The sequence below is a fragment of the Canis lupus genome, chromosome 3 (genome assembly GCF_003254725.2).
Source record: "Canis lupus dingo isolate Sandy chromosome 3, ASM325472v2, whole genome shotgun sequence".
NCBI lineage: Eukaryota > Metazoa > Chordata > Mammalia > Carnivora > Canidae > Canis > Canis lupus.
Genome location: NC_064245.1, coordinates 44,963,984 through 44,982,560, shown reverse-complemented (window position 1 = coordinate 44,982,560; position 18,577 = coordinate 44,963,984). Strand labels below are relative to the sequence as shown.

Below are 18,577 nucleotides of genomic sequence, written 5' to 3'. Positions count from 1 at the left end.
AAAATCTGATTTTATTAGCCAGTCCCTAATTTTGACTCCATTTAATTTTTTATCTGGCTTTTTCCCCCAATATGTTTTTAGTCTGAGATAGTTGGCAATTGTACAAAAGAACAATTTGTTACAGAACCTTTACTGAATGGAAGTTCTATAATCCAAGCATAACATCAAGTATCAAATAAAATAAAAATGTATGAGATCAGCAGAGGGGACATGCTCCAAGGTAAGGAACTGATCTAGGGCCTAGGAAAAAAAGAACTTTAAATCAAAATTTGACTGCTCAGCTATGAAGTAAGTCTGTGGAACAAAAGGTCAAATGTAGCTTTGACCCCTCATTCCCCTCCACCCCCCAAGAGATCAGATCCCGTCAGCACTGAGCTTATTTCCAGTAAGGCACAAGGAGCAGGGTTATGCTTATTAAGAAGCAGCATGGACAACTCTAAAGGACACTTGAGGGAAAGGAGGAGGAAATGCTCTGGCTCTTCCGAAAGTAGGGGATGCAGTGGGCAGGAGAAGGGCACAGTACCCATTTGACTTTTGCAAACAAAATTCGCCCTAGTTACCACATGTGCTTCTTCCCATGCCTCTGCTCCCCAGCACAATAGGAACAAGGATGAATCAAGGATCATAAGTGAACATTGTGGTCAAAAGCATGACTGCTTCTGGAAAGAACTCCAACCAAGAGAAGGACAAGTGTTCCAGTTGTACTGTTAATTTGTGAGAGAGCAGCACTTGGCAACTCCTTTCTAGTGCTAGCATTAGAATTTCAGGGATTCTCCATGTATTGGCTTTTGGGATAGTAAAGGATGCTGTGGAAAAGAGAAGTAGAATTTACATAAAATCTATTTGACCCTTGCAAACAAAAACTCGTGTGTGTGTGTGTGTGTGTGTGTAGTGGGACTTGTTTTTATATTTTTCTGAAATCAACAATCAGAATCTACAACTGCAAAATAAGGATCCCCACACTGTCAAGTCACCGCTAAGCCAAGTATAGTAGGGGCCAGACGCTTTTCCCAGGTGATGTGAATGGAGTCTGCTACCACCTACCATAGCTCATTCAACTCAACTTCACAACTTATTGCTGGTCTACTTACAGAGAGCATCATAGAGAAGGGCACAGTACCCATGTGAAAGATGAGGAGAACATCTTTCAGCTATTTGGGGAGTGCAGGTTCATGGGGAGAGGATACTTCCTCCTCATTTCAAAGATAACCAGTTGCACAATCAAGGATTCAAAAGAATTACTGGTAGATCCTGAAGGTGCCTGTGAGAAAGGGGAACTTACTTTTCATTCTCTAGCTATGGTCTTGCTAGAACCCACAAACTGTAGCATGTCCCAGTGCTGCCATAAGAGAGGAGACCAGGGTTGAAAGAGATTTTGTGTGGCTTTAACAAAGGCCTACTTGTGTTTTGGGGCAAAATGCTCACAGAGACTTTGCCTAGGTTTGGTCAAGAGAGGTCCTCAGAAGCGGGAAGTCTACTAAGGAAGTAGATCAAAGTAGCCTGTGAGAGTGAGGCCTGCTGGGACTACGATACAGTATTCCTGGGAAGAAGACAGAGCCCCTTCCTCAATCTAAGTGGCCTCCCTGACCCTCAGAGTGTGCAAAGATGGCCCATTGGTTCCATCTTCAATTGAGGAAGCAATGAGACTAAAGGGGAGCCAGGAGACTTATGGCTGCCCACGAGACCAGTTGGCCAGTGGAGAGGTAGGCTGAGAACTTCTGGACATATCAAGGGAATAGACATGATCTTGAGAAAGATGTCTTGGGTGTTAAACTATTATACCACCTGAGAGAGAAACAGTATACCATGAGTGTTGGTTACCAGCTGCAAAGAGAACAAGTGAAGCCAAGAACCCCACCCCCACCTGACTTCCTAGCAATTTAGAGAGATCCTTCTTCTTTTACCTTCTTCCCTGACATCCTCCTTGCAACACCAGGTCAACCAAGGACATAGAAATCTCCTGTGCCTTTAATTCTTCCTGCTCAGAGTCAGATCAGGAAGGCCTGGAGAGCTTGACCAAGAGGATAGAGTAGCATAATTCAAGCAACCAGAGTCCAGTCTGCTTTGGGGACGGTTGGGAGGAAGGAGAAGAAATTTGAATCTCATGTGAGACTCAAATTTAAATGGTCTAACCCGAGTTTTAATATCTGCGAAGGACTGAAAAGTTATAGTAGGACCTTGCCAAGATATTTTTAAAGAGTGGGAAAGTAAGATTATGACATAACATGAAGATCAGGATCAGAAAAAGAAAAAAAAAAAAAAAAACTAAACTAAAATCACAAAAAGAGCCTGTTTTGTTTCTGACCCAATTTGTTAAGTTTCCTTAATAAATCATTTATAATGCTAAGAAGTTAATTATTCTAGCTGCCAATTTGACCAAAACAATCACCTTCTGACCTGTTTAATAATTTAAGCAACAGGAAGGCCTAAGTAGATTGTTAAGGGATTATGTGTCATATAACTAGTTGTTGATGATTACAAAGCAAACTGTGATGGCTTTGTCAAATTTAGTTACAGGAGTGGGAAGAAAGTCCCTCGCTTCCATACTATCTTATTTATTTAGAAGCACTCACTGCCATTTCTTGTAGCCACTTCCAATTGTCAGATTTCATTTAAGGGGGACAATTGTAGGCACCAACTATAAATAAACACATATCACCGATTTCACCCTCAGAATAGATAAGAAATCACAGCTTGCTTTATGCTTTCTGTGAGGTCTCTTTTGGTACTTCAGGGAATCAAATCCCAAGCTGGCAATTTTATTGTATATTATCAGAAGAAAGAAACACATAAGATAGATATTTCAGGTTAATTAGCATGATTTTGTTGTGGTGATCAAATTTATTAGTCCATCTTCTGACCCCACAGATTTGATGGGGTATAAACACAACCCCAATGAGAAAGAACAGGGGGTTTCCCATTTAAGACTTCACAAACAACAAATTACACTAATATCAATCAGCCAACTACTTTTATTTATTATATATATTTCCTACTTAACTCAATCTAGAGCAGCCTTCATCCCCACTTGTCCACCAAACCCACATGAAGGGTTTACTTGCTTTGGCCTTTGCATTCAGGCACCCAGACAGACCTTGATTCTGGGCATGAAAACATTTTTGTCTTCCCTAATCTTTGGTTTATATCAGTTCAGTATTTCAAAGGGTGAACTTGATCTTGAGGTACTGTGCCTTGTATCTTTTATCCCTCTGAAATACTTCCTTTTGACTCTTTGATATGGTTTCTTTCTTTCTTTCTCTCTTTCTTTCTTTCCTTCTTTCTTTTTTTAAAGAGAGAAAGAGAGAATGCACATGTGGGGGAGGAGGAGAGGCAGAGAGAGAGAGAGAATGAAAATCTCAAGCAGGCCCCATGCTCAGCACAGAGCCATGAAGAGGGGGTGAGCTCCATCTCACAGCCCTGAGATCATGACCTGAGCTCAAGAGTCCCATGCTTATCTGACTGAGCCACCCAAGTACCCCTCTTTGACCTGGATTCTTGACACCTTTTGTCTTAAACCATAGCCTGAAGCCTGGCCTATAACAAAATGTAGTAAAGTGACTACAGTTTTCACTGCAAAACAAAGAGGGTAAGTCATCTTCAGATGACAGATCATACAGGAAACACTCATAGGACCTTAAATATCCTGAAATTAATTTACTCACAGGGATATCAAATATGATTTCAATTGACCTCAATGACTACTATACTAGGGTCATGATCCATCCTATTTTCATTTCTCTTTCATCATAGGAAACCATCGCCTGATAAAGCCTATAGGTAAAAGAAGATACCATGCAGTTATAAGCAGATGTATTACAAACCTTGAATGGAAAGCGTAGAGTCCCAGATTCAGGCTTTGGAGTTGGCTGGACTGGACTCCAAATCCTGGCTCTACCATTTCCAACATGTGGACTTGGGGAAGTAGCTTAAAGTCTCTACACCTTATTTGTAAGATACAGAAAATATTTCCTCCAGCAGGTGGGTCGATGAAACTGAACAGAGGATAAAAGCTCAGACTCCTTAGCAAATTGCTCTTGGCTCAAATTCAAGGTCGCCACTTACCAGATGATTCTTGGGCAAGTTACAAATACTTATGCTTTCTATGACTCAGTTTCATCATCTACTCAATGAGGATGCTAATAGCAACCAAGTCATTGCATGCCTTCAGATATGAATCTAGTTAGTATTGACAAAGTGTTTAGAAAGTGCCTGGCCTAATGCTCGATAAACAGAAGCCATTATGAATGATATTATTGTAATATAGTATTACTTCTATTACTACCCATAATAATCAAGTTAATGAGGTGAATATTAACAGTCTTCTTGGCAGGTTTGACTTGGAGCCAACTAGAATAGTCCATTAGTTGATTAAAAGAGTTCTAAACCTGGAATATTGAAGGAAAAAAAGTCCCTGAATTGGCCCCCCACCCCCATCTGGCCCAGGATCCCAGCAACTCTCCATCTTTACTGGGAACTTAGCAAATCAGTTTTCTGGGGGTTCCTTGTCAAGTCCCCATCTCTGCCTGAGATATTCCAAGTTGGGTGGGCAATAAGAAAGGAGATGGCACTATTTCTCTATTCTAGAAGAATCAATGGCATCAGAGCAAAACCTGTTCAGTTGTTTTCATTGGTCAAGTAGAAAGTGTTGTATGTCTATCAATGCTTAAAAGACAAAACTCTTTTCACTGATAGTAAGTCCATAAATAAAAAGCTCAAGAACCCCACCATGATAAAGTGAATGAATGTGAAAGATAGTAGCTTGGCCTTCATCCTTTAAATATATATATAATATGTTTATATATAATATAATATATTATATATATTTATAATTATAATATATATTACATATAATACATATTTATATTTATATTATATATTTATATATATTTATATATTTGCCTTCTGACTTGACTAATAATTTAATATAAGCAACAGAAAGACCAGTCTCTATATATTACATATATTTATATATAGTATATGTATATATTTTATATATGTATATGTATGTACACATACATGTATATGTATATATAATTTTAAGTTGAAGGCACTGTAGGGAATACCAGGATAAAACAGTTCCCTGTTTCTCTAGTGTGTATGAAAGTAAAATAAGTCCACAAATAGCTCTAATGCAAAGCAGGAAGTAGTAAATGTCAAAGAAATCCACAGATGTGGTACAAATAAAGTGCTAAGGAGGTAGGGAGGGTTTCCTGTATAAGAGACCAGACAGGGCTCTACAGAGGAAGTGCCATTTGAATAACTTTTAGCTTCTGTTAAGGACTCTTATGCCAACCTCCAATCCCTCCCCGCCACCCCTGGATCAAGCATTAACCATGCCAGGGATGTTCTCTTTCCTTCCCTTGCCAGGCAAGCATACACTTATCTTGTAAGACTCATCTCAATGATAATTTGTCTGGCACCCCTCTCCTCACATAGATTTGACCCTTCCTTATTTGAGGACACACACAACTCTGTGCCAAATTCTCTCCCTTGGAAATCTTAGCTCATTTCTATGTCACCCTCCCTGTCTTGTTTGCTGGACTGTCCCCGTAAGGGAATGGGTAATGCCTTTGAATCCTCAGTGCCCAGAGACTCAGAACTTTGTGGAATGATTGAACACAGCTTTTGAAACTGAAAAAAATCTCTTAGAATAATAAGAGCTTTCTTGCCCTCTGGGAAAGGAAAAGTGTAGAGGAAAGGGAGAAAGGAGCTAGTATATGTGGTTGGCTGATGATACAGGATCTAATTTAACCATTGTGATCCAAACATTCCCTTTATTATCCTCTACTCCTGTGGAAGTTGAGGTTCAGAGAAATTAAAGGCCTTGTTCAAAGTCTCAGAACTGTTAAATTGAGCAGCGAGAATCAAAACCTGGTGATTTTATCCACTGGGTGGTGTCCGAATGAGGAAATGCATCGGCAGTGATGTAGATGCACCACCTCTGAATGTTACTGGATATTAAAAGCCAATATCAACTTTGACAAAGACTGAAATGCGTGCTTCCCTCCACTCCCAAGAACACTAGAGAGTTTACTCTTAAAAAAAAAAAAAATGCCATTTACTTGGAAAAAATGCATCTGCCCCAAAGAAAGGAAAACTAATTTTCTTTTTCTGTATTCTTTTTCCCCTCTGCCTCCTTCCTTAATCTCTTCAATCTCTCTCTCTTCCAGATGCTAACAAGGAGAAGGAAGAAAAAGAAGAGGAGGAGGAGGATGGTAATGATAATGATAGTGATGATTGGGTCAAGCTTCTGCTAGGGTTTTGGTTTATTCTATCAAGAGTCTGCCTTGAACTTCAGTTTCTAAAATGGTATAAGATTTAAGTATAGATTTCAGTTTTCTATAACCTTAGAAATCAGATAAGCTGAATTTTTTGTTTAGAAATTATTTCTAAAAGAAAAATCAGAAATGAACAAAATGATTGACATGAAAATTTTGACATCATTTTGAATTAAAAAGCTAGAAAAACTAGAAATAACTTCAATGTTTAATGATAGGAGTTTAATAAAATATGGCTATCCATGCATATGAGATATTTCAATATATTAAAAATATGTTTTCAAAGAGAACATGAGATGCAATATGGTTGTGGTATGTTATTAACTCAGATATCAGATTATAAAAATATGAAAACCAAATTCTAACTTTATAAAAACTCTAATATATAAATGCATGTATGTATTTGAAGGAAAAAAAAGACCGGAAAACAATATGTTAGAACAGAAACAGTTAGCTAGCCCTGGTTGATTTTATACTAATGATTCTTTACATAATTGCCTAATTTTCTACTACTAACATGGAATACTTTTGCAATCAGGAAGTAAATCTCATCTCCTTGTCATTTCAATTCTGCTCTTCCTAGAAAGAAAAAAAAATTTTTTTTTTTTGATTGGTTGCTTCATCCCAACCACTGTTTCTAGGAAGGAAGATCTACCTATCCTGAAGCTCTTGTGTATTCATCCTCCTTACTCTTGCTCCTCTCAATCTGTTTTCCAAAAAACATCCTTGATAGAGTTCACTGCATTGAAAAAGACATAAGCTTCAGAAAGAGGCAGATCTGAGCTTAAATCAATTCCTCCATATTTCTTAGCTGTCCAATCTTAGGAGAACTCTACTTTCTCTGAGCCTCAGTTTCCTGATGAGAAGCAAGAGGGAGTGTGTGTACAGCAACCAACACAGGCTCTGGGGCACCATACATGGGTTAGTAACATGAGTCATTACTTTCTTTTGCCCCTCCTCCTCTCTGTACCCACTCAGATTTACCAATCCTTTAAATCTCAATCTCCATTTGAGTCCTTCCCAAAGCCTTCTGTGACTCTTTCTGAGCAGATATGATACCAATCTCTTAAGTACGTTTTCTGTACAAGTCTCCACTTACAGGCAACTTCCTGCACTTAGTGAAGTCCCCATCAAAAATCAGAGCAGCACCCCCACACCCATAGAATCCATGACAATAATTTATTACAAGCGTTCAATCAGCAGTTTATAATGAAAAGCTGAATCTTTTTGAGTTGAGTTTTGAATGTGAAGGTAAATTTATGAGTTATAATACGGAGTGGTGACAACTGAAGTCTGCATGCTTCCTCCTCACCTAGAACAAGTTGAAAAGCTATCAGTGGCCTGTGGGTGGTGCCTGGTGGCTGGATTGGAGTTGTCAAGATAGAATGTCCTCACCATCCCCAGAGACAAGAGCCCCAGAATAGTCCTGACTCTTGTCAGACTGTGGAAAAGTGCTAAGAACATAAATTGGTGAGTGCATTTGATAAGGTGAAGTAAAGTAGTTGGGTCCTACAGCTATAATTTCTTCTCCCTTGCAATTCCGTCAGTCAAGTAGATTACTTGGGAACTAGGTTTCTATGGGACAGAAGCAGAAAAAGAGAGAGAAGCAGAGACACTCAATATCTCTCTCAGATATATTTCTATTGGTATTTTCAGTCAAAAATTTTTGATGTCAAATCTAACAATTAAATCTCAAGCTTTTTGGCCAAAATGCCTTTATTTTAGGTGTGAGAAGCCACTAGTTCTTTTATTCTCATATTCCTGCTTGTCCTCCAATCATTGAGGACATAAATAAAGCTGTTTTGAAGCTTGGCCATTGGGATGCCTGGATGGCTCAGTAGTTGAGCATCTGCCTTCAGCTCAGGTCAGGATCCCGGGGTCCTGGGATGGAGTCCTGCTCTCCCACAGAGAGCCTGCTTCTCCTTCTGCCTATGTCTCTGACTCTCTCTTTGTGTCTCTCATGAATTAAAAAACAAAAAACTTGGTCATTTAAAATCAGTCACTAATAATAAACCTTTAAAATAATACTTTTTTCAGAGATGCTTTCACAGTCTCTTTAATTTTTTTTTTTAATAAAGAGAAATCAGGGATCCCTGGGTGGCGCAGCGGTTTGGCCTGCCTTTGACCCAGGGCGTGATCCTGGAGACCCAGGATCGAATCCCACGTCGGGCTCCCGGTGCATGGAGCCTGCTTCTCCCTCTGCCTGTGTCTCTGTCTCTGTCTCTCTCTCTCTCTCTCTGTGACTATCATAAATAAATAAAAATTAAAAAATAAAAGGAAAAAATATAAAAAATAAAATAAAAAAAGAGAAATCAAACTACATTAACCTCTTTCTGGTGGTGTCTAGAATGTAATAGGAATAAATACAGAGGTAGGAGTCATGTGTTGAGCTGTGGATTGAGATCCACTTTATTCAAAAAGTTGAAATAAAACTGCTCTAAATGATGCCAGGAAGAATCTCTATTTCATTGTCCCCATGAATGAGAGTTTAATTGGCCTTGGCCACTTTTTTTTTTTTTTTTTTCAGGAAACTTACAAATGAAAAGGAAGACAAGCTTTTAAGAAAGTTTTGGTCATAAATATAAATAAGATTTTAATGCCAGAGAGTAATTAGTGCTTTGTTCCTCTTTTGAATAACAAGTGAGGGAGGTTTGTTGGCTCTCTCTCATTCAGTTCTATTGACCTGCCAAAATTTTACAGAACTTAGTAACATCCATTATTCCTTCTTACATATAGTTATCTCTGTCCCTTTTATGAAATCTTTCTTGTGTTATCTCATGTTTCTTCTTCTTTTTCTTTATTTGCATGTCACAAAAATGCTGAATTTGTCTAACTTTCAGGTAATTATTTTTATGAGCTCCTTGGAGGTTATCTTCAATGCTATCACAAAGCTGTACAGCAGTCAATGGATCATGCAGCATATTTCATGATTCTTCATCCAAGATTGCTGTAGTGGGGCAGAGATCTGTCCATAGAAATACTTTAAAAGTTGGAAGTAAAGGATATTCTTATAATGTTGTAGTATTTTCTATTTATAAAAGCAGTATACACTTTATGAAATATTTAGAAAGTAGAAAAAAAAAACATGAAGTATTAGCCCCACTGCCCCATAATGCTGACATTTTAATTTATATCTTTCTGTTATATAAAATACATATACAGATAAATGTAGACTTTTGCACTCTGATTTGCTTTCACTTATATCAGAAGGGGAACACTTTCCTTTGTCACCAAAGAAAGACATGATTTTACACAGCTTGGTTTGGTTCTACATATCCCCCATCCCACTCCAACCCCAATAATAATTAAGATCCTCTTCTAAATTCAGTGATTTTTAAAAGTTTAATGAGCTTTTTCTGAAATAACAAAAAATAAGATTCAAGTTAAAGAAAAACACCCTTCCTCACAGGAGATGATAGTTAAATGGTAAACAAGTCTACCTATCATTCTGTAAGAGCTGACTCACAAACTTGAACTAAAACTTTGAACTCTAGAACAGAGGGTAGGCAGTTGACCTGTCATTTTGTAAGTTTCGATTCACTAACGTGTAGTAGGAGTTTGAATTCTAGAACAAGGTGTAGGCAAACTATGACCCAAAGGCCAATTCCAATCCAATAGCTGCTTTTCTATCCCTTGTGAGCCAAGAATGCTTAATTTGGTTTAATTTTTGCATTTGAAGTAGTTGGAAAAAAATCTAAAGAAGAATGATATTTTCTGGCACATAAAAATTATAGGAAATTCATATTTCACTGTCCATAATAAAGTTTAATTTTTTAAAGATTTATTTATTTATTCATGAGAGACACACAGAGAGAGAAGATACATAGGCAGAAGGAAAAGCAGGCTCCCCACAGGGAGTTGGATGTGGGAATTGATCCTGGATCCTGGGATCACGACCTGAGCCCAAGACAGACGCTCAACTGCTGAGCCACCCAGGTGTCCCCATAATAAAGTTTTATTGAAACATGGACAATACTCATCTGTTTGCATATCTCAGTGGCGGTTCCACACAACAAAAGCCAACCGAGTAACTGCTACAGACATGATATAACCCCTAAAGCAAACCCCTATTTACCATCTGGTCTTCTAGAGAAAAAGTTTGCAGCTCTGGCCCTAGATGATTAGGTTTTGAGTAGGAGAGCATTAGAAAAGTCCAGGCTCATTCTCTTTTCTCCCTCAGTCCAGATCCCCTTCCCTGTTTCTTTTAGCAATATTATTTGTGCCCATCAGTATTCATTTGCTATCAGAGCTGCCTTTGAACTTCAGGAAAGCCGCCATCTTGTTTTTGTTCACTTCTCTAAAGCTTAGTGTCTGCAACATGAAACACTAGTAAGTTCTTTAAACTTCTTGTTATCTTGAGACAGGGCAAGACCTTTACCCAATTTATTTAGTTATGGAGGAGGAGGATGAAAGATTGGGTCCTAAGTGTTATTCAATGGCATGACATGGTTTTCCCTGGAAGGCAGCCAGAACTGATGCTTATGAGGTGTTTGTCTGATGAACTGTACCCCTGTGACACTAAGCAGAGCCAGGAGGAGGTGGCAGTCCATCTTTCTAACTCAGGTTTGATTTACAAATCAGAAGAATGTGCAAAGCCCATGGAAGCCAGACCCACCCTTAACATAGTCTAACAAGGAAATAATGACCTCTGCTTGTGAATAACCATTTGGACAGTGGAATGATTTGGATTATTGTTGAAGTGTAATATAGTATTTACATGAGAGCAAAATAGACCCTAGGCAACTGCTGACTGTGATGTTTGTTTTAGTAACTGGAAGTGTGGAAAATGATTATTAGCCAGTATCTATGAGTTACAGAGAACCTTTCTAATTAAAGGAAGCCGTGTATTGAATGTATGGAAACTTCTAACATAGCTCACATGAACAGAAAAAATAACAAAAAGTTGGGAGGTAGGAGGAAGGAAACACTGTGTCACAATGCCTCCAGAATTAAATTCCACAGCCAGGAAAATAAGATGTACTCAAGTACTTGACAATGAAATTCTTTTATAACAGGATTTCATTATTTGAGAAATGTAGATGTGCCACGAGCTACACTGCCCTCAACTTCAATCTTGTAGTGATTGGACTTGTACATGCTCTGTACAATTTCTTGAGGCTCTAAGAACTCATATTAGTTCTAGCCATGAAACAAATTCTATAAGAGTGCTTGACAGTGTTTACAAAAAGTAAAATTCTGGTTATCTGAGGTCAGTATGGAACATAACGGCTTTGCAAAGACATGATTGCCTTGTTTGTGTTACTGTATTAAGTGTAAGTAATGCTTTACTTTTTCCGATTAAAATAGTATTGTGTTTATGATACAAAATTTTGAAAATATCGAAATTTCAAGTTAAATAAAAATGACCTCCACCCAAAAGCATTAGTTAAGAATTGCTTCCTTTCTATCTTTGCTATGGTATTTTTTTACAGTCATTATTATACTCAGAGTTCAGTGGAGTCTCTTGCTTTTCACTTAACTATATAACATAATTTCCAGATAAGACATTCATAATTAATCTGAAAAAGCCTTAGAGATGGACAGGCAACCTGTTAAAATGTTTGGATATTCAGAATGAAGCTAAAATCTAAACCGAAAAATGTGTTATCTCAAGTCACAAAATAAGCAAAATTTTTGTGACTTCCTTTTTTACCTCATGACTTCTTTTTTGGCCATGATCTTATGGACTGAGTAAAGACCAAAATTTTTTAAAAAGTGGAGTGAGGGCAGGAAAAAAAAAAAAGAAAAGAAAAAGACAGAAAGAAAAGTCAAGAAAAAATAAGAAGAGCCAGAAATTTTTTTTTGAGCCAGAAAATTTAAAAGAAAATACCACATTCCTGAAATACATCTGGTCCTGCTGAGAGTAATAGCATTTATGTAAATGTGTAGACAAGTCCCTAAGATGATTTTTTTAAAGCCTATACCTCTTTGATACTAACTCTACAAATCTCATAGTACATACATTTGAAATTCAGTAAAGAAATATAGATCCAGAACAGAATTCATTTTTTTTTAAGTTCTAGACTCTTTTATATTAATCTTGCATTTCACTTTTTCACTTCTTATTTTAATACAAATAAACTAGATGTGAAGACAGGGGCAACTTAAGAGTGGTGTGGCTAGTGTTGGGCTGAGTGGGAGATGTGTCCATGCAGTGAGTCACACAGCATGGCCTTGGACAGTCTCAGGAGAAGGAGACCTCTAGCCCAGCACAAAAGTAAGCTCTGATACCAAAAGTGGGCATTTGTTCCTGATGGTCGAACCTCTCCAATTTGTTACATTGCCCATAATAAGTTTTTCCTTGAGGTCTTCTTTTATGAGAAATCTACGTTCTAGGACTGTGACCGTCCATGATAGAAAGACCCCAAACGCTATGTACTGTCTTCATGGGAACCAGGCAAGAATGTAATCCGAGCTTTTTTTTTTTTTGGTGTATCTCTACACTGAGACACCATAACATTGAAGTGTAGATTTATAGCATGCTTTATGTATATTTTCTTAGTCCCAAGGCCCCCCTTTTCACAGATACATACACAACATGTCATGTAGAAAATATAAATTGTTGATCGTACAGGCACTTTCTTCCTTTTTAAACCTTTCCAAAGGTCTTTTTGTTAAATACACCCAGATGCCGTTTGACAGATGAGGGGCTAATTGCTCTGTGAATTACCTCTATCGATTCCTGTTTCATGTTGAGCCAAACAAACAAAAGATATTAATGCTTTGAAAAAAATGAATGATGACCTTTCTCTGCAAACACAGCTTGCGGTCTCTGATTATTGGTGATTCCAGAGAGCAGCGGTCAATCGCAATAGCTGTAACGCTATGATCACTATAATAAGCTTGCCTGACCTTCTCTGCCATGTTAAGTGGTTTAAATTTATTTGCCCAACAACACAAGAGCTTTCATTTAAAGTCACAGAACATTCAATTTAATTTAAAGATGTAGTGTCTTCTTTCCTCCTCTTCCTTTCTTGGCCCTTTTCTTACTGCCTACACATGCCTCTTAAGTTTACGAATAGTTTTAGCACTATAAAATAGTCACCATACCTGCCAAGCACTTTCTTTCAGCTCTGTTTCAAATTCTTGATACCATTTTCTCTTTTGACTTGTTCTTTCTTGTTTCAAGACACTGGAAACATTTTTGTTTCTCTCTTTAGAAGCGTGGTCTCTAGTTCAAGTTTAGAATTCTAGAAAATATGAGCAGTATATAAGTCAAGAATGCAACGGGGTGTGGTACCAAGTAAGTAGCCTGAGAACTAATTTTGTCTTTAATTAATAAGACCTTGACCCAATTTTTTTCCAGCCCCTTCTAACTTGGTAAATGGGGAGCACTAGGCATAAATGACCTCAAAGTATCCTTCCAATCAGGATATACTAATTTTCTATATCTCTCTACTTCTACAACCCTTTCATACAAATGGCAGGGTCATAACTTGACAGTTAGGAAAACATGATTGTGGGATCTTTAAGGACTTCCTGACTTTTTTCTCAACAAGTCTTCATGCTAGAGAACATGAGTAAACCACAAATGGCTAAAGCTTTGAATGGTTAGGAAGTGGATGCAACCCCCCTTGGTTGAAGTGGAAATCTCTTGAAAAGGGTAGCTCTGACACTTCCACCAGTTTCCTGGTAAGAGACATGCCAAAAATACCAAGGATGTAGTTCCCTTTAGAATAGTTTGGTCCCTGTGCTATAAGATTAAAGCAGGAAGTGAAGAGAAAAACACCACAAGTAATCAAAAGGCTTCCTGTGTTAGTCTGACATTCTCAAGAAGTTAGGTCTGAATTTAGTTAGAGCTGAGCAATGTTAAGGGACTCTCTTTAAACATTATCTCTAGGTTCCACTCAAGACAGTGACCAATAATACTGCCAAGCCATTCTTGAAGCATAGCTGACTTCCCTATGCTAGAACCATGTGGAATTTAAGAAAATGTGAGGCACATTTCCTGCCTATGGTTAATTTCTTGCTTTGCTCTCAAGGCACCCGGCTCTTTTATCTTCAATGGGACATTCGCAAATGCTGTTTGGCTTTCTGTGCCTAGAAAGCCTTTCTGTACTTCTCCCTTTCAAAATCCAACATTAGTTAGTCTTCTTAATCCCTCCATACTCTTTACAATTTTTCTAGGCTCTATCCTTTCTCTTCCAGAATGCTTTTGGTATGGCACTCTATTAAGGATTCACCACAGCACATCATGCATGCTTTTATGTCAGCACTTTGCATGTCTATTTCATTTACTGCTCCATTTATCTCTCTCCACTGGAAGTTTGTACTGTGTATCTCAGGCTGTGGCCACAGAATATGAGGCCTGTTAGGTATCCAACTGATGTTTGAGGATGAATTAGTGAATGAACAATTGAATTGTATTGTATCAGATAACTACTGCTGTACAACAAACTACTCTAAAATGCTGTGGCTTTGGGGGTCCTGGGTGGCTCAGGCAGTTGCGTTGTACTTTTGGTTTTGGCTCAGGTCATGAATTCATGGTCTTGAGATTGAGCCCCGCATGAGTAACCCTAAGTCAAAGGACAAGCAAATAGACTCTTTGGCTTTAGTCATATGACAAACTCACATATCCAAGGGCAAGGAAATGAGAGATAAAAAACCAGTCACAGTAATGAAATGAAATCTACCAAGAAGGAAATACTTATAACTATATTAAAGGAAGAATACAATATCGGTTACTAACTTTTAGAGCCATTTGACTAAACACCAATATTATCTTTTTTATCCTCATAGTACCACTACTATGTAATTGTACCCAACAATTTAATGGCTTATGTGGTCCATAAATAGTTACTAAATTAAGTTGGATCACAGATAGGACATTTTAAAAATCAGAATTGAAAGAATCCTGACATCTTTTTTTTTTCTTTTTTTTTTTTTTTTAAGAAAATATTCATGGTGGACAGACATTAGCACAAAATGAAAAGCTTTAAACTCAAAGTGGTCATCCTTTATGAATGAAGACACTTTTACTCGTGTTTGCGTGTTTCACTATAGCTGATTTGAAATTTGTCAAAGCCCTAAATGTAGTTCACATAATGAACCTTGCTTCCCCTTGAATCTTTGTCATTTCACTTGCAAGCGAGCTTAGAGAAATGTCATGTACAAATGGCCAGGGCTTCTTTTTTTTACAGAAAGTCTGCTCAATCATTGAGTTGGTGTTAAGACTCCAAGGTTTAGGGGCTGATTTACCAGGAAGAGCATAGTTAACTTAAAAGCAGAATAAGCTCTCGCAGTAATCAAGCCCTGTGAATTCCTGGCCCTCTCCCTCAGAGCCCCAGTGGGGCCCACTCAACTGTGGCCAACCCCACACCATGCACACTGGATTGGTGGTCCTCTTATCACAGAAATTCCACCAGTGCAGCCAAAAAATACAGAAGGAAGCACACAAGAAAAATGTGAATAATATATGCAGGCCTGCAAATTGAGTTTTATGAAAAGAAAAAAACAAAAGGAGAGAGATTTTTCTTAGCTCTTTTTCATAGTTCATAGAACAAGAAATAATGGGACAAATTAGTTATCAAAAGGGGGTGGTTTTCCTATTTTTTTTAATGTCAAATTAGGCAATACAAGGGTAGCTTTAAAATATCGCTCCTAATTTTGGGTTATAATCAGATAATTTAGATGTGACTATTTGATAAATAGAAACTTCCATTTTCCCACCATTTTCCTTCTGTTTCACCTACTAAAGGGTTTGCTTCAATTAGAAAGATGCAAATCTCAGCATTCCCAAAACATTTTACTTGCCTGATTTGGTTTTTAATAAAGTAGAGTAGCAGAACCCAGGCCTATAGCTCAGAAACTTTAAGCACCTTGAGGAAAACAAGATCCTGTTTGTTGTGGTTGTTGTTTTAATCCGACAGCGTTTCAGACTCCAGTCCTTCCTAGTTTCAGAAAATGGAAGTATGAGAACATGCTTTCTTCTCTTGCCCAGCCTCCTCCCCGATTAGTCTGTGTTTTTGGTATGTCAGTAAATCTGACTTACATGGGCCAGCATCAGTGTTTTAATTTCTTTACATTACTGTTTATAGTTCCTCTCCATTTTCTGCAGAGAGAACTTTAAAGTAATCAGCCGAAAGAGTGTGTAAACGTTGAATGCGTGTCCTGATACTATTTGAGCAATACCACAGGGACTGAGTTCTCACGGCCATCAGTAAAATTCCTTCTTATGTGAGTCTGGATCTACGACTTACAGAAATGCCTAATAAATGTCACGCAGTGGTCAACTCCGTATCTGTCACCTACAAAACGTTAGCAAAGAAATTAGTTGGTTGCTAGGAATTGATATGCTCCAAAGTCCTCATTCATTCTTTCCTGCTCTATCATTTACTCAAAAAGGGGGTAAGAGCCTTGACAGGGTGGGGGGAGAGGAGACAGAATTGCCAGGGATGGGAAACCAAGCTGCTTTGCAAATATTCACAGCTCCCCATAGCCATGCTCCCTTTCCAGTGGACTTTAAAAAGGCAAATTCATAAGGGATTTTGCCATAAAAGGGAATCAACTCTTAAATCCGGCTTCCCGAAGACCTTAGACACTGAGTTACCACAGCACTCCCTAAGGTCCTGAACACAGAATTCTGCTCCCCTCCCACATCCCTCTCCCTGAGCAAAGAGTTTTCCCACTAGATAAAATAATTAAAAACATTCTCAGAATAGAAACCCTATGTGGTTGGCTTCACCAGAAGCCTATTTTCAGGAATAATCAATTGATCGCGTGTTTCCACTTTGACATCTTAACAGCAACGAAAGTGTCCTATTTGGGACTTCACTGCTTATGAGAATAAAGAAAGAAAGTGTTCACAAGAGTAGTTGTGTATTTGTTCTGCCCACCTCTGGTCTGCTACCTAACTTCGGGGAGAATCCTGAAAAGATGCAAGACAACAGCCCCTGTGAAGTCATTGGTTATCTCTGAACTGGAACTTCACTTTTTAAAGCCTGCCTAGGTAAATTACCTTACCAGTGCAGGGTATTTTCCTTTTAGGAGATTCCTTGGGAAGGGCCTCCAGGGAACTAACTAACTTTTTAATGGTTCACTCAGATTAAGAGGAAGGAAATGTGAACTCCTCTGGGGAAAGACACTGCTCTAGGCTGTCTGCATCCTGTCATTCTTCCCAAGTCTGTGAATCATATTTTTAAGACTCCTTTTCAAGGACATTTGTCTTCCTTGAAGAGAAGGCCAAAGCAGAAAAGACGAGGTTTAAAATAGGTCTCAATCAAGCTTTAGCCATAAAAACAATTACGGATTCTCTCCCTGTGGACCTGGAGAAGGTCGCTCTGGGTCCTTTGCCCGCATGCCTCCCCTCACCTTGCCCGATACTTGACTGGATTATTATTTTTTTCTTTGCTTTCAGAATTAAGATGACTTCTAATATCACCTAAGTGTCTTTGAGCTACAGTTCTGGACCATGTTTCCCATTACAACCAGCCTCGGACTCTGCTTTCACTTACACAGTAAGAATTTGAAGAACAGAGCCTACCATAACAAGATTTTTCCAAATCTTTTTAGATTTGGATCTTGCTTTAAAACTGTGTGTTTATTTAATAAAATGTCTTGTTTATAGGAAATTATGGACTATGTTTGCACCTTTTCCACAAGGCATGAATGCTTCTGAAAATAGTTATGGGAGTGACAGTTTGAAGCATTAGATCATTCAAAGTTTCCATACAAGAATGACATAACAGGGTAGCATCTGGGTAGCTCAGTGGTTGAGCGTCTGCCTTTGGCTCAGGATGTGATCCCAGGATCCTGGGATCCAGTCCCACATCAGGCTCCCTATGGGGAGCCTACTCCCTCTGCCTATGTCTCTGCCTCTCTCTCTGTGTCTCTCATGAATAAATAAATATAATCTTAAGAAAAAAAGAACGAAGTAACAAGAGTGTCCTTCTAAAAGGTTTATTTTCTTGAATATTTATTACTCAATGAATAAAGGGGATTTTATGGAGCATCTACTAAATGGTGATACATATTTTCTTAAGCTACAATCAAGAGTGGAAAAGCCCTGCAAAAAGATGCAAAAGGACAAATGTATAATGACAACAAATACTCATCTGAACTCGAATGTAAACTATGCACTTTGAGTAGGGGTAATAATGACTTGTCAACTTATGTTCATCGCTTGTGACAACTTGTACCATTCTGGTAAACATTCAGGTAATGAGGGAGGCCAGGCATATGTGGGGGTCTAGGGGCCTGATGGAAAATCTCTGTACCTTCCACTCAATCTTGCTGTGAACCCCCCCAAAAAAACAGCTCTAAAATATAAGATCTTTAAAAAATGTGCAAAAGTTAATTTA

The 18,577-nt window shown here is 38.2% G+C and overlaps 1 long non-coding RNA gene across 2 annotated transcripts in view; it reads left to right on the top strand.

The window, feature by feature from the left end:
- LOC112653469 (uncharacterized) overlaps window positions 1-18,000 on the top strand; it is a 123,631-nt gene extending 105,631 nt beyond the window's left edge. For both annotated transcript variants that reach the window (XR_007409844.1, XR_004814541.2), the window contains 2 exons: window positions 6,171-6,215; window positions 17,635-18,000. This is a non-coding gene — a long non-coding RNA (uncharacterized LOC112653469). The remainder of the gene's footprint in view (window positions 1-6,170; window positions 6,216-17,634) is intronic.
- Window positions 18,001-18,577: the final 577 nt, after the last annotated feature.